Genomic DNA, 24,533 nt, shown 5'->3' with positions numbered 1-24,533 from the left:
TTTTTAATGTTTAACAGTATCTTTATTAAGTGAATGCTTGTAAGTACTCAACATTAGATTCAATTTACTTCACATTTGCAAGTACATTATTAACAATCCTTAAATATTTCAAATCAACCAACTTAGAAGTACAGGAGGCTTGCCCTCAACTCTTCTGAGGTGACATGAAAAATGAAAACAGCCTAGAACTTTAGTTCAAAGTCTCTAACCAACAATCACTAGATCATCACTGGTGAACTCATACGAGGGAACTTCAAGGTTGAGAGGCGCAGGCCCCTTCCTGATCCTGCCTGATGCATCATAGTGTGACCCATGGCAAGGGCAGTAATAACCACCAAAATCTCCTGCATTTGCAATGGGTACACAACCAAGATGAGTACAAACACCTATCAGGATAACCCATTCAGGTTTCTTTACTCGATCCAAATCATGCTGTGGGTCTTGCAACTGGGACACTTCAACAGCAGCTTCCTGGTCAATCTCCTTCTGGGTTCTGTGGCGCACAAACAGGGGTTTGCCTCTCCATTTGAAAGCCATGTTCTTGCCTTCTGGAATATCGGACAACTTGATTTCAATTTTCGACATGGCCAATACATCAGCAGAAGCCCTCATGCTGGAACCAAACTGGGAGACAACATTCTTGGCGGCATATGCAACACCCACAGTAGCTGTTGCAGTCACCAAATAGGAGAAACCTTTTCTAGCCTCGCTGCTCTCTTTTGAAGACTTTGTGCTAACACTTCGGAGCGACGATAGAGAAATCAGGCACTTTGACATCCGTGTGGGAATAACCAACAGAAGCAGGTACATTGAGGCCCACGCAGGCGACCAAAGGCCGGCCCACGGCCTGGCCACTCAGCGACTCCCGGCACAGGAAGGGTCGCTTCACGTCCAGCACAGGCGGCTCCGGGGTGGCGGGCACTGCCGCCTGCACCAGAGGCCACAGCGCACCCGCCACCCCGCGGGACGTGGCCGACAGGATCGGTGCAAACGGGCCTGAGCGGGCTCAATTTATTTTTAAATTGCTCCAATGACTGTGTAATGCAATCACGAATTCTTTTGGTGTGTTATTTATAGACATACTAAAATGTTTTGTGGGAGCTAAAGTGATAGCTGGTCACTACTGCTGAGGCACATTCATGTTCTCTTTGTCCACTCCACAGATCATTATCCATAAAAGTCTCACAATAACCCTAGTTGTAGTAATTTAAAATGTAATAAACTCCCAAAGATATAGAGATTTCATAAGCATTATTAGAAGGCATTCAGAAGCCATTGTTACTATCACTTGTGAAACCACTAATTTTGCACATGACAAATTGGTATCACCTATCAAGGGAAACTTGGAGAAAATTAAAAAGGGAGGTAAATTTTTGGAAAGGATTTATGGGGATGGGTATATAATTAAATAATTATCATATGCAGAAAGTATACTTGGACATAATGGCTATTCAATTCCTTGAAAGGATAATTGGTTCAGGTTTTTCTAGTTCTTTTTATTTTTCCCCCTCACCTAGTGGTAAAGGCAAAAGGAATTTAGGCTTATGAAAAACTTGAAATAAAAAATGTTTGCGGGAGAAAAGTTTGCTGGTTTCAAAAGATGGTATAGTGTTAGGTGATAAATGAGAGTTCAGAGCGATTAATCAACTACATGGTTTCTGTCTCCTCCAGAAAGTGGAATAGTTTTCATATTGGAAAATTTAGGACCAACAACATAAAAGTTTGGCAGGAGCTCTTAAAAGGTATAAAATTTTCAGGACAGCTTCTGTTTAAATGCTGAACTCCTAGGCTTCACAAGGGGGAGTTAGGAGTGCCATTTGGGGTGTAGATAAATAAGCATATAGATTTTGGAAGCAGTCAGAGTTGGGTTTGAATTTCCTCCACAGCTTTTTATGCGTGTGACTTCAAGCATTACTTAATCCTTCTGATCCTCAGTTTCCTTGGGTTGCTGTGGGTACTGATCTCAGTGAGGAGAGTACATGTAACAAAAGGTAGCTTTTATTATAATTAGCCTGGAGTATAGAATTGTTTGTTACATAAAGTTTTATAATTTACAGACTTTCTTTCATATGCATGATTGTATTTGATCTGTAGTGTGAACATAATAAGAATCTAATTTATTCTTTATGTTCATTTTATTAGGTGGGAAAATAGAGATGTAGAGAAATTGTGGTATATTTTTCTTATGTCCCTCAACCTGATCCACCAAGCTATAACACTGATTCTCGAACCGCAGAGCTAAGTCTAACACTTATTTTTTTTAAGAGTTAATACTAGAACTTTCTAAAAAATCAAGGAACAGAGAAAAGATGCCAGAAAACTTGAAAAGCAAATCTGTTCTAATTTTCCAATAAAAAAGGAGGAAGAATTTGCAAACTGGACTGTGAGGCTTGTGTTGATCATAGAAAAATGTGAGAATGATTTTTTTAAGTAGATGATTTATGAGCATTTCAAAAAGAACAAATTAGACAAGAGTCAAGAGAAAAGTCCTGCAGGGAGAGCTTCATTTCCTTCTTTTTTTTTCTTTTCTTTTAAAGGATCAACATTAGGTAAATGGCTTAGGAATGATGTAGCATTTGGATAATGTTCACAGGAAACTTGTCTTATAAAATAATGTAAAATCATCTAGATTGGAGGCAAGAATGATAATTTTACACTTTAATACCAATTAATGAAGCACAGAAAATTTTATTTTACATGATCTTCTTTAGGCTGCACAGTTCTATGAAATAGGTAGTGATGTTCCATTGAACCAAAAACCAACCAAACAAACAAACAAAAATCTCCCAAAATTCTCATAATAATAATTTAGCAGATTTCCCGAGTTCCACAGCTTGAATCCTTAGGGTTCACATTGGACTCAAGTTTTTGACTTTCTAGATTCTTCCATGGTACACAAACAGCTAGTTAAACAGCGAGATCCATTTAAAGTTTGAATTAATTTATTTGCATTAATCTGAAGTATTTGCTAATTTGCTCAGTTGAGCAACATTACTGAGTGCATAATGTGTGGCAGGGACTAATTTGGTTATTCCTCCCTCTACAAAGCTTCATTATTACCATGTGGGCTGAAAGTAAAGGCCTATTGAGTACAAATTATCTGGGCCCTGGGATCAGGTGGGGATGGACACAGTGCTGTCAATCATGTGGAAAACAAACTACTGGTTCTGTTTTTCTCTTTTTTCCCTTAAGAATGCTAACAAGTCATTTTATTTCCAAAAAGAGACAGTTAAAATCTAGAGAAGAGCTGGCTGGAGTGATGGGCTTGATAGGGCCTGTCACTTAGCAGTAACAATTATTGAGGACCCTCTCTTAGGCCCATACTCATTGATACTTATTATCTATGACTTAAATATCTCAATGAGAAATGCTTAATGTCTGGGAGGAATAGTTTATATTGGAAGTGACAGAATCATGATTCAAGTAATCTAAATGACCTAAAATGTTGCTAAAGCAAAGGAAATTAAATATAGATGGAAAATAAGGAGAAGTTCAAGAATTGATGAGAGTATGTTAAAAAGATGCAGAAACCTGATTGAAGGGGCTCTCAGTGGTCAAATTTGGGTCAATTTGAGCACCAAAATAAATAGTGGTAATTAAAAAAATGTATTCTCTAAGTAAAATAGGAACCCCTGAATCCATACTGATATAAATAAGTAATAAAAATTTGATATGAAAGGGGATATTGACATAGTCTCAAAGTACCTCCTCAAACTCCTCAAACATTACATACGGAAAAGAGAAAGTTTACAGGGAGATGCTAATAGACACCATCTTAATCAAGTGATTAAAGTTTCCATCGTCAGTTATGGGACAAACCAAAATTTTGTAGGATGTTATTATAACAAATATGATGCACAGAGAAAGCACAATATTATTTCTGTGATGTCAAAACCAAAGATGTATAACCTGAATTCAATCCCAAGCTTATGTAGTTCAAAGGACAAGGAGTTCTTCCAGTTTGAAAGAGGCTAGGAGACATTATAATTAAATGCAATAGGTGATTCTGAGTTCAAATGGATGTTCTTAAAGAACTGATAAAACTTAGATGAAGTCTCAGGTTGAAAAGGGAATAACAATGTTAATTTCCTGGTTTTTTTTTAAATTGCTTTTATTTTTTAAATACACGACAGCAGAATGCATCACAATTCTTATTACACATATAGAACACAATTTTTCATATCTCTGTTTGTATATAAAATATGCTCACACCAATTCATGTCTTCATACATGTAAAGCTGCTTTTTCCTTTTTTTTTTTGATAGAATGCTAGAATTCAATCTATATTAAGAAAAATCTGGATTACAGAGGTAACTTTCATCCTCTTAAATCAATAACTTATTATTTTTTTTGTTGGTCGTTCAAAACATTACATAGTTCTTGATATATCATATTTCACAGTTTGATTCAAGTGGGTTATGAACTCCCATTTTTACCCCGTATACAGATTGCTGAATCACATCATTTACACTTCCATTGATCTACACATTGCCATTCTAGTGTCTGTTGTATTCTGCTGCCTTTCCTATCCTCTACTATCCCCCCTCCCCTCCCCTCCCTCCCCTCTTCCCTCTCTACCCCCTCTACTGTAAATCATTTCTTCCACTTGTATTATTCTTCCCTTACCCCTCACTTCCTCTTGTATGTAATTTTGTATAACCCTGAGGATCACCTTCCATTTCCATACAATTTCCCTTCTCTCTCCCTTTCCCTCCCACCTCTCATCCCTGTTTAATGTTAATCTTCTTCTCATGCTCTTCGTCCCTACTCTGTCCTTAGTTACTCCCCTTATATCAAAGCAGACATTTGGCATTTGTTTTTTAGGGATTGGCTAGCTTCACTTAGCATAATCTGCTCTAATGCCATCCATTTCCCTCCAAATTCTATGATTTTGTCATTTTTTAATGCAGAGTAATACTCCATTGTGTATAAATGCCACATTTTTTTTTTATCCATTCGTCTATTGATGGGCATCTAGGTTGGTTCCACAATCTTGCTATCGTGAATTGTGCTGCTATGAACATCGATGTAGCAGTGTCCCTGTAGCATGCTCTTATTAGGTCTTTAGGGAATAGACCGAGAAGGGGAATAGCTGGGTCAAATGGTGGTTCCATTCCCAGCTTTCCAAGAAATCTCCATACTGCTTTCCAAATTGGCTGCACCAATTTGCAGACCCACCAACAATGAAAAAGTGTACCCTTTTCCCCACATCCTCGCCAGCACTTGTTGTTTTACTTCAAAATAGCTGCCAATCTTACTGGAGTGAGATGGTATCTTAGGGTGGTTTTGATTTGCATTTCTCTGACTGCTAGAGATGGTGAGCATTTTTTCATGTACTTGATTGATTGTATGTCCTCCTCTGAGAAGTGTCTGTTCAGGTCCTTGGCCCATTTGTTGATTGGGTTGTTTGTTATCTCATTGTCTAATTTTTTGAGTTCTTTGTATATTCTGGATATTAGGGCTCTATCTGAATTGTGAGAAGTAAAGATTTGTTCCCAGGATGTAGGCTCCCTATTTACCTCTCTTATTGTTTCTTTTGCTGAAAAAAACTTTTTAGTTTGAGTAAGTCCCATTTGTTGATTCTAGTTATTAACTCTTGCGCTATGGGTGTCCTATTGAGGAATTTGGAGCCCGACCCCACAATATGTAGATCATAGCCTACTTTTTCTTCTATCAGACGCCGTGTCTCTGATTTGATATCAAGCTCCTTGATCCATTTTGAGTTAACTTTTGTGCATGGCAAGAGAAAGGGATTCAGTTTCATTTTGTTGCAAATGGATTTCCAGTTTTCCCAGCACCATTTGTTGAAAATGCTATCCTTCCTCCATTGCATGCTTTTAGCCCCTTTATCAAATATAAGATGGTTGTAGTTTTGTGGATTGGTTTCTGTGTCCTCTATTCTATACCATTGGTCCACCCGCCTGTTTTGGTACCAGTACCATGCTGTTTTTGTTACTATTGCTCTGTAGTATAGTTTGAAGTCTGGTATCGCTATACCGCCTGATTCACACTTCCTGCTTAGAGTTGTTTTTGCTATTCTGGGTCTTTTATTTTTCCATATGAATTTCATGATTGCTTTATCTATTTCTACCAGAAATGCCATTGGGATTTTGATTGGCATTGCATTGAACTTATAGAGAACTTTTGGTAATATCGCCATTTTGATGATATTAGTTCTGCCTATCCATGAACAGGGTATATTTTTCCATCTTCTAAGATCTTCTTCTATATCTCTCTTTAGGGTTCTGTAGTTTTCATTGTATAAGTCTTTCACCTCTTTTGTTATGTTGATTCCCAAGTATTTTATTTTATTTTTTTTGAGGATATTGTGAATGGAGTAGTTGTCCTCATTTCCATTTCAGAGGATTTGTCGCTGATATACAGGAATGCCTTTGATTTATGCATGTTGATTTTATATCCTGCCACTTTGCTGAATTCATTTATTAGCTCTAATAGTTTCTTTGTAGACCCTTTTGGGTCTGTTAGGTATAGAATCATGTCATCTGCAAATAGTGATAATTTAAGTTCTTCTTTTCCTATTTTTATGCCTTTAATTTCTTTCGTCTAATTGCTCTGGCCAGTGTTTCGAGGAATATGTTGAACAGAAGTGGTGATAGAGGGCATCCCTGTCTTGTTCCAGATTTTAGAGGGAATGCCTTCAATTTTTCTCCATTCAGAATGATGCTAGCCTGTGGCTTAGCATAGATTGCTTTAACTATGTTGAGGTATGATCCTGTTATCCCTAATTTTTCTAGAGTTTTGAACATAAAGGGATGCTGTACTTTGTCGAATGCTTTTTCTGCATCTATCAAGATGATCATATGGTGCTTATTTTTAAGTCTATTGATGTGGTGAATAACATTTATTGATTTCCGTATATTGAACCATCCTTGCATCCCAGGGATGAATCCTACTTGATCATGGTGTACAATTTTTTTGATATGATTTTGAATCTGATTCGCCAGAATTTTATTGAGGATTTTTGCACCTAGGTTCATTAGAGATATTGGTCTGTAGTTTTCTTTCTTTGAAGTATCTTTGTCTGGTTTAGGAATCAGGGTGATGTTGGCCTCATAGAATGAATTTGGAAGTTCTCCCTCTTTTTCTATTTCCTGAAATAGCTTGAAAAATATTGGTGTTAGTTCCTCTTTAAAGGTTTTGTAAAACTCTGCTGTATACCCATTCCGTCCTGGGCTTTTCTTAGTTGGTAGTCTATTGATGGTTTCTTCTATTTCCTCAATTGTTATTGGTCTGTTTAGGTTGTCTATATCCTCCTGACTCAATCTGGGCAGATCATATGACTTAAGAAATTTATCGATGCCTTCACTATCTTCTATTTTATTGGAGTTTAAGGATTCAAAATAATTTCTGATTATCTTCTGTATTTCTGAAGTGTCTGTTGTGATATTGCCTTTTTCATCCCATATGCTAGTAATTTGAGTTCTCTCTCTTCTTCTCTTCATTAGCATGGCTAAGGGTCTGTCTATTTTATTTATTTTTTCAAAGAACCAACTTTTAGTTTTGTCAATTTTTTCAATTGTTTCTTTTGTTTCGATTTCATTAATTTCAGCTCTGATTTTAATTATTTCTTGCCTTCTACTTCTTTTGCTGTTGTTTTGCTCTTCTTTTTCTAGGATTTTGAGATGAAGTATGAGATCATTTATTTGTTGGTTTTTTCTTTTTTTAAGGAATGAACTCCAAGTAATGAATTTTCCTCTTAGAACTGCTTTCAATGTGTCCCATAGATTCCGATATGTTGTGTCTGAGTTTTCATTTAACTCTAAGAATTTTTTAATTTCCTCCTTGATGTCTTCTAAAACCCATTGATCATTCAGTAACCTATTGTTCATTCTCTAAGTGATGCATGATTTTTCCTTCCTTCTTTTATCGTTGATTTTCAGTTTCATTCCATTATGATCAGATAAGATGAATGGTATTATCTCTACTCCTTTATATTGTCTAAGAGTTGCCCTGTGACATAATATATGATCTGTTTTTGAGAAGGATCCATGTGCTGCTGAGAAAAAAGTGTAACTTCTTGATGTTGGGTGGTATATTCTATATATGTCACTTAAGTCTAGGTTGTTAATTGTGTTATTGAGTTCTATAGTTTCCTTATTCAACTTTTGTTTGGAAGATCTGTCCAGTGTTGAGAGAGGTGTGTTGAAGTCTCCCATGATTATTGTATGGTGGTCTATTAGACTCTTGAAATTGAGAAGAGTTTGCTTGATGAATATAGCTGCTCCATTGTTTGGGGCATATATATTTATGATTGTTATGTCTTGTTGGTGTATGGTTCCCTTGAGCAGTATGTAGTGTCCCTCTTTATCCCTTTTGATTAACTTTGGCTTGAAATCTATTTTATTTGATATGAGTATGGACACTCCTGCTTGTTTCCGCAGTCCATATGAGTGATATGATTTTTCCCAACCTTTCACCTTCAGTCTATGTATATCTTTTCCTATCAAATGAGTCTCCTGTAGGCAGCATATTGTTAGGTCTTGTTTTGTGATCCATTCAACTAGCCTGTGTCTCTTAATTGGTGAGTTTAAGCCATTAACATTTAGGGTTATTATTGAAATATGGTTTGTTCTTCCAGCCATATTTGTTTATTAATGTTACTAAACCTGATTTGTTTTCTTCTTTGATTATTTCCCCCCCTTTATTGTCCTACCTCCCACTGTTGGTTTTCATTGTTATTTTCCATTTCCTCTTCCTGTAATGTTTTGCCAAGGATTTTTTGAAGAGATGGTTTTCTAGCTGCAAATTCTTTTAACTTTTGTTTATCGTGGAAGGTTTTAATTTCATCTTCTATCCTGAAGCTTAGTTTTGCCGGATACACGATTCTTGGCTGGAACCCATTTTCTTTCAGTGTTTGCAATATGTTATTCCAGGATCTTCTAGCTTTCAGAGTCTGTGTTGAAAGATCAGCTGTTATCCTGATTGGTTTACCCCTAAATGTAATCTGCTTCCTTTCTCTTGTAGCTTTTAAAATTCTCTTCTTATTCTGTATGTTGGGCATCTTCATTATAATGTGTCGAGGTGTGGATCTCTTATGATTATGCACATTCGGCGTCCTGTAGGCTTCTAGGATTTGGGATTCTGTCTCATTCTTCAAGTGTGGGAAGTTTTCTCGTATTATTTCATTGAATAGATTGTTTATTCCTTTGGTATGGCCTCCATACCTTCCTGTATCCCAATGACTCTTAAGTTTGGTCTCTTTATGTTATCCCATATCTCTTGGATGTTCTGCTCATGGTTTCTTAACTGTCTTGCTGAGCTGTCTATGTTCTTTTCAAGTTGAAATACTTTGTCTTCATTGTCTGATGTTCTATCTTCTAAGTGTTCTACTCTGCTGGTAGTATTCTCAGTTGAGTTTTTAAGTTGGTTTATTGCTTCCTGCATTTCTAGGATTTCTATTTGTTTTTTATTACCTCTATCTCTCTGTATAATTGATCCTTTGCTTCTTGGATTTGTTTATGTAATTCCTTGTCAAAGTGATCTTTCATTGTCTGATTTTGCTGTCTAATGTCTTCCTTGAGACTCCAGATCATCTGAAGCATGTATATCCTGTATTCTTTATCTGACATTCCATCTGTTGCAGCTATTACCTCTTCTAAAGTTGAGTTGACTTGCATTGCTTGTGGTCCTTTCTTGCCTTGTCTTTTCATACTGCTCGCGTTTCTTTCTGCTTGGTGAAACTGTTGTGTTTTTGAAATTTTCCCCCTATTTATTTATATTGGTCTTGTATAGTTGAAAAATCTCCCTTGCAGGGCGGGTAGTGGCTGTGCTCCTCCTCCAATTGGGGTGATTTGTCTACTACGCTGGCGGGCCGCTAGGCCTGCTCTGCTGGTCGGTCGCAGGTCTGCCCACCCTGCGGGCACGGGTGCCAACTCTGCTCTGGCCCCACACAAATTGTGGTGACGTGACTACCACGCCCACGGGTCGTTGGGCCTGATATGGATGCGGGCGGCGGCTCTGCTCAGCCCCTACTCCAATTGGTGTGACGTGTCTACCACATTGGCAGGCCTCTTGGCCTGTTCCGCTGGTGGGTCGCAGGTCTGCCTACCTTGCGGGCTTGGGCGGCAGCTCTGCTCGGCCCCCACTGCAAATGGGGCTACCTGACTGCCACTCCGGCGGGTCGCTGGGCCTTTTCTGGACACGGGAGGCGGCTCTGCTCCGCCTCCACTCTGACCAGTGTGACGTGTCTGTCTCGCCGGCCGGCCGTTGGGCCCGTTCCGCCTGTGGGCCGCCGGTCTGCCTACCTTGCGAGCTCGGGCGGTGGCTCTGCTTGGCCCCCACTCCAAATGGGGTGACTTGACTGCCGCGCCGGTGGGTCGCTGGGCCTTTTCCGGGCACAGGCAGTGGCCCCGCTCAGCCCCCACTCCAATCGGTGCGACGTGTCCACCACGCTGGCCGGCCACCGGGCCTGTCCCGCCGGTGGGTCGCAGGTCTGCCTACCTTGCCGGCTCGGGCAGCGGCTCTGCTCGGCCCCTACTCCAAATGGGGTGACTTGACTACCACGCCATCGGGTCGCTGGACCTGATCCAGGCGTGGCGGCTGCTCTCTTCGGCCCCAGCTGCAGTTGGGGTGACGTGATACCACACCGGCGGGTCGCTTGGCCTGTTCTGGGCGCAGGCGGGAGTTCCACTCTGCCCCTCTGGCCCCCACAGCACCCAGCAGGACCCGGACCGAGAAGCAGTTTCCGTGGGATCCCCAGCCCAGGGCCAAAGCAGCTCCGGGAGCCAGAACCCGGCCGCCCCGAGTTCGGTGCACGCTCTGCTGGGAGCGGGCTCCAAGAAGCAGACTCCATGGGTTCCCCCAGCCCTGGGCCAAAACAGTTCCGGGAGCCAGAACCCAGCTGCTCAGAGCTCGGTGCACGGTCCGCTAGGAGCAGGCTCCAAGAAGCAGTCTCCGCAGGTTCCCCAGCCCTGGACCAAAGCAGCTCCGGGAACCAGAACCCGGCTGCTCAGAGCTCGGAGCACGCTCTGCTAGGGGCGAGCTCCAAGAAGCCGTCTCCGCGGGTTCTCTAGCCCTGAGCCTGAGTTATCTGTGTGTGAGACGCAGGCAAATAACAGCCTGAAATCACCTGTTCCGTAGCTGAATGAGCTGAGATCAGTAGAAAACAGGGATGATTACGTCAGCTCTCCAAGATGGCGGCCGCTGGCCTCCTCCGTGGACTGACCGGTGTGGAGAACCGAACTGGATCGCTTCCCTCCTCCGTCTCAAACCCAGAACTAAGCACTGAGCGCAGCCATTCCATCGCTGGCAGAAGCCCACAGAATCCGCAGCGCTGCACCTCCTCGCCGCCACCTCTCTGCTTCCCAGCGCGCACCGCAGACTCCGGCCGCGGGGCAATCCGCCAAACAAGCCGTGCGACCCTCTGTGCGGAGAAATCGCCCGCGACCGAGCCCCCGCCGCCGATCCTCACACGATGAAAATCCCTCCACTAGATTCTGGAGCACCTCAATTTCGCTGGAAATTCCCAACAAGACAGCCTTCAGCTGTTTTAACTCGTCATTCTCCCGCACAGTGATGTGGCACATGGGGGTGATGCACTCCCTTCACTGCCATCTTCCCCTCCCCAATTTCCTGATTTTGATGGTTGTTTTGTGGCTACCTTTAGGAGACTATCCTTACTTGTTGGAAATATGGAGTAAAGTATTGGGGATACGGGGGCCCCATGTTGGTAATGTTATAGTTAAAGCTTTGTCCCAGGGTTTCATAAACTGACTTCCAGACTGCTCACGTATAATCGAATCAAGCATTTATTGAAGCACACTTGTGGCCGCTGACCAGAAAAGAAGGCTGTTCCTCTGCTGATCAGCCCCGAACAATTGCAAGGCACTCCTTATAAGCCTGAAAACCGCAAAAGGGATGTTGGGGGGGGGTGTCTAGCCAATGCAAGCAAGCCAGGTTACAGAAGCGGGACAGTGCAGTCAAGCGGAGGGAAACCTAACCAATCACAGTTAGCCCAGTCACCCTAGTTACAGAAACAATACCCCATATTAGGTAGTTCCGTGTTCTTAAAGGTTTCTATAGCAAAAGGAAAAGAACATCTTGCTCCAGTCATGACTCTTCTACTTGGCATGGTTGTTTTACAGGATGAAGTCATAAAACAAAATGGAGTCACATTTGCTCCTACTACCACAGTAATTAACTTTCAAAATCATTCAGGAAAAAAAAATGTCATTTGTGTTTTACTTGCAATTTTTCTATAAAGATGATATTATTTTAAAATATAAAAAATGTATAAGACAAATATAACTAAGACAAATGGAAGGCCTTTCAATTGAAAAACATAAATTATTTACCTGTTATAAAAGACTGTGCAAACAGATCTGAGAAGCTGGATACCTCAAACCATGAATTTAATAAAGGCAAAAGACAAAAATGAGAGGTAAAATGCTAATAAGAGAATACATTATACAAAGTAGTGTGTGAAAATTCTTAAATATAATAATACTACTATATACTAATAAGAGCATATCTGGGAAATAGTCAATATCTTAGCCTGTGCCCCAATATATACACATTTTTTTATTTATAAATCACACATACATACTATGGTACTTATTTGTGAACATTATAAAATATATTAAAATAAAAACCTAAAAGAATGAAATAAAAATAAATGAGTAGAATTTCTAGCATTTCTTCTTGAATCTCAATGAATTATCTTGCTTTGCCTTAGGGTGCATGTACTCCAAATTTGACATCACAGGTATTGAAAGTGAATTGTAGATCTGAGAACCAAGACACAGAAATTGTTTAGCAGGCTATTACAGTTGATTAGGTCAAAGATGATGGTGGCTTCGACTACCATCTAGTGGTAGTAAAAATGGAAAGAAGTGGGTGGGTCAAATGTATTCTTTTAATTTAGAACTGATAGAACTAAACCAGTAAGGGGCTGATAGAGGGAGTGAGAGAAAAAGGAAATGATAAAGAATGATTTCCAGATTTGTAGCTTTTACTTTTTTATTTATTTTTTTTTTGAGAGGGGAGAGAGAGAGAGAGAGAGAGAGAGAGAGAGAGAGAGAGAGAGAGAGAGAGAATTTTAAATATTTATTTCTTAGTTCTCGGCTGACACAACATCTTTGTTGGTATGTGGTGCTGAGGATCGAACCCAGGCCGCACGCATGCCAGGCGAGGACGCTACCGCCTGTGCCACATCCCCAGTCCGATTTGTAGCTTTTATAACTTAGTGAATGGCCCAACTCATCTCTTATTCCAGAGTATAGAATTAGGACTAATGTAAGATTACAAAGAGGATGATTACAACCTAATGCAAAAAAAAGGAATTTGCAAAAAAGAAAATGAACAAACAGTAAAGCAGGTTAGAGGGTCAGCTACCAAGGATTCTGTAAAAAAAGATTCCAGAATTGGAAAAGAAGTTCTAGATGACCTTTACATTTCCTTCTGGCTGTAAGAATCCATGAGTCAAAGACTATAGTTCAATGTTAAAATAAATATCTTCATATAATCTCTGAACAGTTTGTGTGTGTGTGTGTGTGTGTGTGTGTGTGTGTGTGTGTATTTTATTTTCTGTAGATGGACACAACATCTTTATTTTATTTATTTTTATGTGGTACTGAGGATTGAACCCAGTGCCTCACACATGCTAGGCAAGTGCTCTACGACTGAGCTACAACCCCAGGCCCTATGAACATTTTTCAAAACCAAATTTATAATATCATTTACAGGTCTTTGATAAGGAAGTTTCCAAAAATACATCAGTATATATTTAACTTCTATTTTTACATAATATAAAATTTGTTTTAAAATAAGATTTTTTTCCAAGTAACATATTTTGAGTGTTCACATCACCTAGGCTAAAATATAAAGAAAATAGTTTTGAAATTTAGTGGACTTTTTGTCACCATCTGGGTACCATGTGAAGAAAATTGCATATAAATGGTAGTGATGATGCCAAATCTGTTAAGAGTAACAGCCATCATTCTCACTTTCCTGCCAATTAAAAAGAAAAATGCTAAGTGGGTCTTTCAACTTGGCATAAGAATATATAAAAAGTTTCTAATCAGTTTTTTATTAATTTATATCACTGGGAGCTAGATATTATAAGTCATGATTTTCCTTTATCTAAGAATGTTTAGTACAAACCTATTGTTTTAAATTAATTACATATTTAATGTACAATTATAAGTGGAATGAAATATGAATCCTCATACCTCCATGCAGATTCTGAATTACAAGATGGTTAGAGAGTACAAAATAAGCCAATAGTGGAGTGTAAATTAATTTTTGAAGGATGCAAAGGCATAAGATTGCAGCTTACAAATTAAATGTCAATCAGATATTCATAAGTTAGAAGACTTTGATTTGCAAATAAAGTATCAGGTATTCATAAGTGAGAAAATATAACTATTATTACATATCCTAAAAGATTAATTTATCACTTCCTTTCTTTTGTCTCAAAGACAAATTCTATTTACAGGGATTAATTTCATCTTTCAGATAATTGTATCTTCTGAAGATGGGTGCTGCTGGGGGAGGGGTGTTACAACCAGACTATACCTAGTTTTTGATATCATGAATGAGTGGATTGAATGAATTACTCATTTAACACTGATTTGCCTACTATGTGCCATAGAGTATACTTTGGGGGTCACAGAGATGATTAAGATGGTCTCTGCTCTCAAGGAACTTAGTCCCTCTAGGGACAGACAGATAAACAATTAGAGAATTGTCATGACAGCTGAAAGTGCTATCAGAAGACAACTGCAGACTTTTATAAGAGCTCATATCAGGGTTGAGAACTCTCTCCTAATGGGTAGAGTTTTAGTGCATTCATAGGAGTGTCTGGGTGAATGCAGAACAAAGGTAACCAACTGAAAGAATACGGACAAGAAATACAAAACACATCTAAGGTTCCAAACTTGCAGGAGGAAGAGCAATCCTCATGAAGGGCTGAAAGGAGGACAAAAATTGTGTTTCAGTAAGAGGAGCACAATGCTCAAATCTAAAATGCACAAGGTTGTGGCCCTCTACTAATCAAGAGTTTAGAATATGACAGCAGAGATTCAGATTCTGCCTGATGGGAGATTAGTCTATGGAAAGAGGTATAAGCTAAATGACAGAGAGCTGTATGACAGTATAGAACTGTATTTAATGTCAAGGTCATAGGAAGGAACAGAAGTACTTTTGTAAACAGAATGATATTCCCACCAGCTTGGGAGGCTGAGGCAAGAGGATCACAAGTTCAAAGCCAGCCTCAGCGATGGCGAAGTGCTAAGCAACTCAGGGAGACCCTGTCTCTAAATAAAATACAAAATAGGGCTGGGGATGTAGCTCAGTGGTCAAGTGCCCCTGATTTCAATCCCTGGTAGCCTCCCTGCCAAAAAAAAGGGATATGAGCAGGAAAAATTCTGTGGAAGAAAAAATCTGGAGGATAGGAAACATCATCATGTTAAATAATGCAGTGTCTCTAAGGATTGTAGATGCATCTACTGAAGGTTTTCCTTGAAGGGGAAATTCTAGTTAAACTTCTGAGAACCACATAGACCATGGTGAAATGAAGAAGAGATGTGAATGCCCTGGCCAAACCATAGCTGAGGTGATGCATCATGAAGTCTAGAAAGGATGGGGGTGATATTAAAAGTAGGGGAACCTAAAAACTAAAGGTTGTGGTAAATTTAAAGAGCAGAAATTGTATCATCAAGGTAATCAGGAGATTGAAAGACTGAGGTAAAGGTGAAACGCATGTTACTGACTTGAGATTTCAGATATATGAGGCACTTTGAGCAATTGTACTATTTAGGCATCTGGCCTTGGCCTGCATGGCCGAGAAGGGAAATGAAGGTCATTAGAGAAGCTTGAAAATTTAAATAGGTGGCTACGCAAATTTCTGAAGTACTTGAGGTAGCTGACAACACCTGGAGTGGAAAGGGAGACTGAGGCAAGAGCCAATTCACAAAATATATAATTTAGGTTTGGGGAGCAGAGTGAGGAGAGAGACCATTCAGGTGGCATGAGCATTATGTGAGGATGGTTTTCCCAAGAAAGGGGACAAATATCAATTAGGCAGTAGAAATGGGGAATTAAAGGTGGTCAGCAATGCAGGATGTAGAAAATAGAGGTGTCTTCCCTAAGGAAAGCAGGGGGAATGAAATGAATTTCCTCCTATGAGCTCCCAACTTGAGCTTCAGGCTCCCTTTTAGCAATGTGAACTTCTTCCTGCATAGCATCTCTGTATGTGTGATCACAACAGTGTATTTGCCTTTATCATATTTAACTTGTATGAGAGTTACCAGATTATATTTATTGCTTCATTTCTCATTATGTTCATCCTTGTACCGACCACAGAATTCAGCACGTAGATATATACATGATAACTGTTTAATAAGTTCTATGGTGAATGGAGTAGCTATGTGCCCATCAAAAAACAAAAGATAGAGAAAAGAATGATATAATAGAAACCTTGCATTCGAAAATTCATTGTGGTTGTGTGAAGAATTGATTGGAATGAAATAAGACATGGGCGGAGAGACCCAACATGGCGGCCGGGGAGGAAGCAGTATTTTCAGGATCTCCACAGTAACGCGATCAGAAAGACCCATTAATACACCTAGAATCTACCTACGGAGGAACCTCTAGCAAAATTCCGTGGAAAGGAGACCTGCCGGGAATCAGTAAGTTTATGAGAGGTGACAGTTTGTCCCAGACGAGTGAATCTTGGCCACGCGGTGCAGAGGTTCAGTCTCCCTGCCAGCCGCCGCCAAACGGCCGCCAGCCCCGCCTGCCCGGTTCTGCAAACGGCCCCCGGCGGCCAGGCCCGGCGCAGCAATAAGGGTCCCCACCTGCACGGCAAACAGCCCCCCCGCCCACCCAGCTCAGGAGGCGACGTGAAGGGAATCTAACCAAGCCTTTATGAAATAGCGAACTGGGCTGCGTACGGGGGTTGCTGAACTGCTGAAACTGGTGCTCAGAGTAGCGGCTTTAATAGAGACTTTGCACAGCTTGTTAGAGCTCCTTTCACCATTAGTCTGTAGTGGACCACCCGGCCAAGCAGCAGAAAAAACAAAAAGATTGAAAAAGAGACGCTTGGCTCCCAGACGCTTTCCTGTTCAGAGCCGCGGGCGCTTTGCGCCCATATGCTTCCTCTTTCACTTTGCTCCCTGCAGAGAAGCTGAATGGGTAATCAGCAGTGGATCTTAAGTACCTGAGGCAAAGAAAGCTCAGTACACCCCACCCTTTTTTTTTTTTTTGAATATTGTCTATACAGGGAGAGTTAGTGGACTGAAATTGTTGGCTGGGCTGGGGTTTCGGGCCGAAAATCCACTCCGCGGGAGCCGCCATTTGCTTTCGGCATGCTGCCTTGATGGCCCTGTCTACACTGTCCAGCAGCCACATCTAGAGACTGGAACTGGGCTGCGTGCCGAGCCCTGTCCTCTGAAGGCTGGACCACGGCCTCAAGCGCCTCGGTCGCCTGTTCCCTGCTGCACCTTGGGGCAGAGCCTGCTCTGGGGTCGTTGGGCATCGCCCTGCGAGGGGACCCGTGCTCTGGAGGAGGGGGTTGGAGAGCCGCGGCGGCAGCCGCTTGGGCCCTGGGAGCTAGGCACCAGGCCGAGGAGCAGCGGAGGCCGCGGCGGCGCTGCTAAGGTCGTGAACAAGCGTGGCGCCCAAGAGCGCGGTTATCGCTCCCACCAGGGCTGACAACAGAGGTCCCTTGCACCAGCTACCAGGGGAGTTGCTACCTGAGGGCAAACAAATTCGCTGGGGGTCCTCAGCCCCAAGCCCTACAAACGTAGGGTCCGAGGGAGGAAAACAGAAAGGGTGTGCCCAGGCATCCTTGAAAACAGGGCTACCAGGAGCAGCAGACCCGGCGTGTAGCCAGTAATGTGGTAAGCATCACAGGCGAGTGGGGCCTGAATTGAGGAACCACAAGAGAAGGACCTAGGCACTCAGGACTGGAGACTCGCACAGTATGGGAAGAAGAGCTGAGGCACAGTGATTGGTTCCCACCTATCAAGAGGAGAAGCCTGGCCCAGTGGGCATAGCTCCACCTACTGGAAGAGAAGTTAATCGAGCTCTATGACTGCATTTATTATTATTATTTTTTTTTTTAATGATTATTATTAGTTTTTTTTTTATTTTCACTTTTTGTAGTTGACGTTGCTGTTGTTCTTTAACTTTCTTATCAATGGTTTCATTTTTTTTAATTCTTTTTATTCTATTATTATTACTATTTTTTTAAACTTTAATTTCCATTTTTTAATACCATTATAATTTTTTTTTGTTTGTTTTAAATTTTTATTTTTTCGTTTTTTCTCTCTTTCTTCTCACTTTTTTCTTTTGTCTATTCATTTCTTTTCAACTTTCTTATTCCCCCTCTCTTGAACCCCACCTGCCTACACTCACTCTCTTTAGTGACTTCTTCCCTTCCCCTCTAATAACTCTCCTCCCAAGCATCAAATAAATTTATAAGAGTAAACAGTAACTCAGCAGTCAAACAGAATAAGAAGTATCATGAGCATAAAAAAGCAAGGAAGAAAAGGAGTACAAACAATGCAGGACAGCCTAAATATTCAGGAGGACCTGGAGTCATCAGAAAAATGGCCATATAAAGAACTCAAGGAACACCTTAGACAGATGGAAAGGAACCTTAAAGATCACATTGAAAAGGAATTACAAAAACAGATAAAAGAAGAAGTTAAGCATCTTTATCAGGAGATAGAGATTATTAAAAAAATCAAACAATAATTCTAGAAATGAAGGAAATGATAAACCAAATTAAAAACTCAATCGAGAGTATCACTAACAGAGTGGAGCAAGTAGAAGCCAGAACGTCAGATAATGAAGACAAAATATATCAACTTGAAAAGAGTCTAGCCAACTCAGATAGGCTGGTAAAAAATCACGAGAAAAACATCCAAGAGATTTTGGATAACTTAAAAAAACCAAACTTACGAGTCATCGGGATAGAGGAAGGCACAGAGATTCATGCCAAGGGAATGAATAACCTGCTGAATGAGATAATTACAGAAAACTTTCCAGAAATAAAAAAGGAAACAGATATACAAATTGTAGATGCATACAGGACACCGAGCACACAAAATCACAGTAGACCAACGCCAAGACACATTGTTATGAAGCTATCCAATATACAGAACAAGGAGAAAATATTAAAAGCTACAAGAGAAAAGAGACAGATTACATTTAGGGGTAAACCAATAAGGCTGACAACGGATTTTTCATCACAGACGCTGAAAGCGAGAAGATCCTGGAACAACGTATTTCAAACACTGAAAGACAATGGATGCCAACCAAGAATTCTGTATCCAGCAAAATTAAGCTTCAGATACGACAACGAAATAAAAATCTTTCATGATAAACAAAAGCTAAAAGAATTTGTAGCCAGAAAACCAGCATTGCAAAGCGTCTTGAGCAAAACTCTACACGAGGAAGAAATGGAAAACAATAACCAAAACCATCAGCGGGAAGTGCCTCGGTAAAGACAGAGGAAGGGGGGAAAGCTAACCATGGAGAAACAAACTAAATTAGGGGGGAAAAAAAAAGATAAATAATCAAACATGGCAGGAAGTACAAACCATATATCAATAGTAACTCTAAACGTTAATGGCTTAAACTCTCCAATAAAGCGACATAGGCTGGTAACATGGATTAAAAAAACAAATCCAACAATATGTTGCATCCAGGAGACTCATCTGATTGGAAAAGACATACACAGACTCAAGGTAAAAGGTTGGGAAAAAATATACCAAGCACACGGTCCTCGTAAGCAAGCAGGCGTGGCCATTCTCATATCGAATAAAATCGACTTCAAGACTAAGCTAATCAAAAGGGATAAGGAAGGACATTATATACTGTTAAAAGGAACCATTCACCAACAAGACATAACAATTATCAATATTTATGCACCAAATAATGGCGCTGCGACGTTCATAAAACAAACTCTCCTCAAGTTCAAGAATCAAATAGACCACAACACAATAATCATGGGTGACTTCAACACACCTCTCTCACCATTGGACAGATCCTCCAAACAAAAGTTGAATAAAGAAACTATTGACCTCAATATCACTATCAATAACCTAGACTTAACTGACATATATAGAATATATCAACCATCATCAAGTGGATATACTTTTTTCTCAGCAGCACTTGGAACCTTCTCAAAAATAGATCATATATTATGCCATAGGGCAACCCTCGGTAAATATAAAGGGGTTGAGATAATACCATGCACTTTATCAGATCATAATGGAATGAAACTGGAAATCAATGATAAAAGAAGGAAGGAAAAATCCTACATCACATGGACAATGAACAATATGTTACTGAATGATCAATGGGTTACAGAAGACATAAAGGAGGAAATCAAAAAATTCTTAGAGATAAATGAAAATACAGACACAACATATCAGAATCTATGGGACACAATGAAAGCAGTTTTAAGAGGGAAATTCATTGCCTGGAGGTCATTCCTCAAAAAAAGGAAAAACCAACAAATAAATGAGCTCACACTTCATCTCAAAGCCCTAGAAAAGGAAGAGCAAAACAATAGCAAATGTAGCAGAAGGCAAGAACTAATTAAAATCAGAGCAGAAATCAATGAAATTGAAACAAAAGAAACTATTGAAAAAATTAACAAAACAAAAAGTTGGTTCTTTGAAAAAATAAATAAGATCGACAGACCCCTAGCCATACTAACGAAGAGAAGAAGAGAGAGAACACAAATCACTAACATACGGGATGAAAAAGGCAATATTACAACAGACGCTTCAGAAATACAGAAAACAATTAGAATTTATTTTGAAAACCTATATTCCAATAAGATAGAAGAAAGTGAAGACATCGATAAATTTCTTAAGTCATATGATTTGCCCAGACTGAGTCAGGAGGAAACTCACAACTTAAACAGACCAATATCGATAGATGAAATAGAAGAAGCAATCAAAAAACTTCCAACCAAGAAAAGCCCAGGACCGGATGGGTATACAGCGGAGTTCTACAAAACCTTTAAAGAAGAATTAATACCAATACTTTTCAAGTTATTTCAGGAAATAGAAAAAGAGGGAGCTCTTCCAAATTCATTCTATGAGGCCAACATCACCCTGATTCCGAAACCAGACAAAGACACCTCAAAGAAAGAAAACTACAGACCAATATCTCTAATGAACCTAGATGCAAAAATCCTCAATAAAATTCTGGCAAATTGGATACAAAGACATATCAAAAAAATTGTGCACCATGATCAAGTAGGATTCATCCCTGGGATGCAAGGATGGTTCAATATACGGAAATCAATAAATGTTATCCACCACATCAATAGGCTTAAAGATAAGAACCATATGATCATCTCGATAGACGCAGAAAAAGCATCTGACAAAGTACAGCATCCCTTTATGTTCAAAACATTAGAAAAAATAGGGATAACAGGAACTTACCTCGACATTGTAAAAGCTATCTATGCTAAGCCTCAGGCTAGCATCATTCTGAATGGAGAAAAATTGAAGGCATTCCCTCTAAAATCTGGAACAAGACAGGGATGCCCCCTATCACCACTTCTATTCAATATAGTTCTCGAAACACTGGCCAGAGCAATTAGACAGACGAAAGAAATTAAAGGCATAAAAATAGGAAAAGAAGAACTTAAATTATCACTATTTGCGGATGACATGATTCTATACCTAGAAGACCCAAAACGGTCTACAAAAAAACTACTAGAACTAATAAATGAATTCAGCAAAGTGGCAGGATATAAAATCAACACACATAAATCAAAGGCATTTCTGTATATCAGTGACAAAACTTCTGAAACGGAAATGAGGAAAAACACTCCATTCACAATAACCTCAAAAAAAATAAAATACTTGGGAATCAACCTAACAAAAGAGGTGAAAGACCTATACAATGAAAACTACAGATCCCTAAAGAAAGAAATTGAAGAGGAGCTTAGAAGATGGAAAAATATACCCTGTTCATGGATAGGCAGAATTAACATCATCAAAATGGCGATATTACCAAAAGTTCTCTATAGGTTCAATGCAATGCCAATCAAAATCCCAATGGCATTTCTTGTAGAAATAGATAAAGCAATCATGAAATTCATATGGAAAAATAAAAGACCCAGAATAGCAAAAACAATTCTAAGCAGGAAGTGTGAATCAGGTGGTATAGCGATACCAGATTTCAAACTATATTACAGAGCAATAGTAATAAAAACAGCATGGTACTGGTACCAGAACAGGCAGGTGGACCAATGGTACAGAATAGAGGACACAGAGACTAAACCACAAAGGTACAACTATCTTATATTTGATAAAGGAGCTAAAAACATGCAATGGAGAAAGGATAGCATCTTCAACAAATGGTGTTGGGAAAACTGGAAATCCATATGCAACAAAATGAAACTGAATCCCCTCCTCTCGCCATGCACAAAAGTCAACTCAAAGTGGATAAAGGAGCTAGATATCAAATCAGAGACTCTCCGTCTGATAGAAGAAAAAGTTGGCTCCAATCTACAGATTGTGGGGACGGGCTCAAAATTCCTTAATAGGACACCCATAGCACAAGAGTTAATAACAAGAATCAACAAATGGGACTTTCTTAAACTGAAAAGTTTTTTCTCAGCAAGAGAAACAATAAGAGAGGTAAATAGGGAGCCTACATCCTGGGAACAAATTTTTACTCCTCACACTTCAGATAGAGCCCTAATATCCAGAGTATACAAAGAACTCAAAAAATTAGACAATAAGAAAACAAATAACCCAATTAACAAATGGGCCAAGGACCTGAACAGACACTTCTCAGAGGAGGACATACAATCAATCAACAAGTACATGAAAAAATGCTCACCATCTCTAGCAGTCAAGGAAATGCAAATCAAAACCACCCTAAGATACCACCTCACCCCAGTAAGATTGGCAGCCATGATGAAGTCAAACAACAACAAGTGCTGGCGAGGATGTGGGGAAAAGGGTACTCTTGTACACTGCTGGTGGGACTGCAAATTGGTGCGGCCAATTTGGAAAGCAGTTTGGAGATTCCTGGGAAAGCTGGGAATGGAACCACCATTTGACCCAGCTATTGCCCTACTCGGACTATTTCCTGAAGACCTTAAAAGAGCACACTACAGGGATACTGCCATATCGATGTTCATAGCAGCACAATACACAATTGCTAGACTGTGGAATCAACCCAGATGCCCTTCAATAGATGAATGGATAAAAAAATGTGGCATTTATACACCATGGAGTATTACGCAGCACTAAAAAATGACAAAATCACGGAATTTGCAGGGAAATGGATGGCACTAGAGCAGATTATGCTTAGTGAAGCTAGCCAATCCCTAAAAAACAAATACCAAATGTCTTCCTTGATATAATGAGAGCAACTAAGAACAGAACAGGGAGGATGAGCAGGAAGAAAAGATTAGCATTAAACAGAGACATGAGGCGGGAGGGAAAGGGAGAAAAAAAAGGGAAATCACATGGAAATGGAGGGAGACCCTCATTGTTATACAAAATTACATTTAAGAGTTTATGAGGGGAATGGGATAACAAACATGGAGGGAAATGAATTACAGTAGATGGGGTAGAGAGAGAAGATGGGAGGGGAGGGGAGGGGGGATAGTAGAGGATAGGAAAAGTAGCAGAATACAACAGTCACTAATATGGCAGTATGTAAAAATGTGATGTGTAACCGATGTGATTCTGCAATCTGTATTTGGGAAAAAATGGGCGTTCATAACCCAATTGATTCTAATTTATGAAATATGATTTGTCATGAGCTTTGTAAAGTTGTGAACATCCAATAAAAAAAAAAAGAAAAAAAAAAAGAAATAAGACATGGGCAAGGAGATTTACCTGAATCCAAGAGATAGATGATGATAGTCAAGATTAGTTACAGTGAAGATGAGATAAGGAGATCAGATATTTAAAGAGGGACATTTATAGGGCTGCAAACTATGTGGGGAACATGGGAGAAGAAATGTTAACACTAGGCCATCATGTCTGGTCTGAATGGCTGGGCAAGAGCAGTTTCCTTGAAACCCAGAAGGAGGGACAGGAATAAGGGGAAGATAATGAGGTTTGCTCTGCTTAGCTAAAAGTACCTGGAAGATAGTCACCTTAAAATATATGGACCAAGCAAAATAAAAGTTTGAGACTCATCAGCTTATAGGTATGTAAGCTGGGGGTAAATTCATGAGACCTTATAAAGAACTTAGAGAGAAAAAAGGAATTAAAAGAGGGACTGAGGAGGGGATGGAAGGGTAGTAGGTACTGAGGAATTAAATGGACCAAATTATGCTATCTGCATGTATGAATATATTACAGCATATCCCACTTTGTGTATAAATATAATGCATTAATTTAAAAAGTAAATAGAAGGGAGGAAGGGTAAGGAAAGAGGGGTAGAAAGAGGGTAAGGAAAGAGCCCAGAAGATACCACCATTTAGCAAGAAGTGCTAAGAAAAGTTTGAGATAAAACAACTATCATGTGAGCTAAAGTAGTGGAAGAGAGTTTTAGAGACCTGACAGCATCACACA

At 39.8% G+C, this 24,533-nt stretch overlaps 1 protein-coding gene and 1 pseudogene across 3 annotated transcripts in view; both read right to left on the bottom strand.

Annotated features, from left to right (window-relative positions):
• The window catches only part of ARSJ (arylsulfatase family member J), a 102,457-nt gene that overhangs the window by 3,443 nt on the left and 74,481 nt on the right, over positions 1-24,533 (bottom strand). The gene's annotated exons all lie outside the window — the stretch shown is intronic.
• The window catches only part of LOC308654260 (cytochrome b-c1 complex subunit Rieske, mitochondrial-like), a 28,256-nt pseudogene continuing 3,726 nt past the window's right edge, over positions 4-24,533 (bottom strand). Inside the window, exon 2 of the transcript in view lies at positions 4-1,005. The product of the transcript in view is annotated as a cytochrome b-c1 complex subunit Rieske, mitochondrial-like (transcript). The remainder of the gene's footprint in view (positions 1,006-24,533) is intronic.

The sequence above is a fragment of the Spermophilus citellus genome (assembly GCF_964194105.1).
Source record: "Spermophilus citellus genome assembly, chromosome: 8".
Lineage (NCBI taxonomy): Eukaryota > Metazoa > Chordata > Mammalia > Rodentia > Sciuridae > Spermophilus > Spermophilus citellus.
The sequence above is the reverse complement of the archived record's forward strand: the minus strand, read 5'-3'. Positions and strand labels throughout refer to the sequence as shown.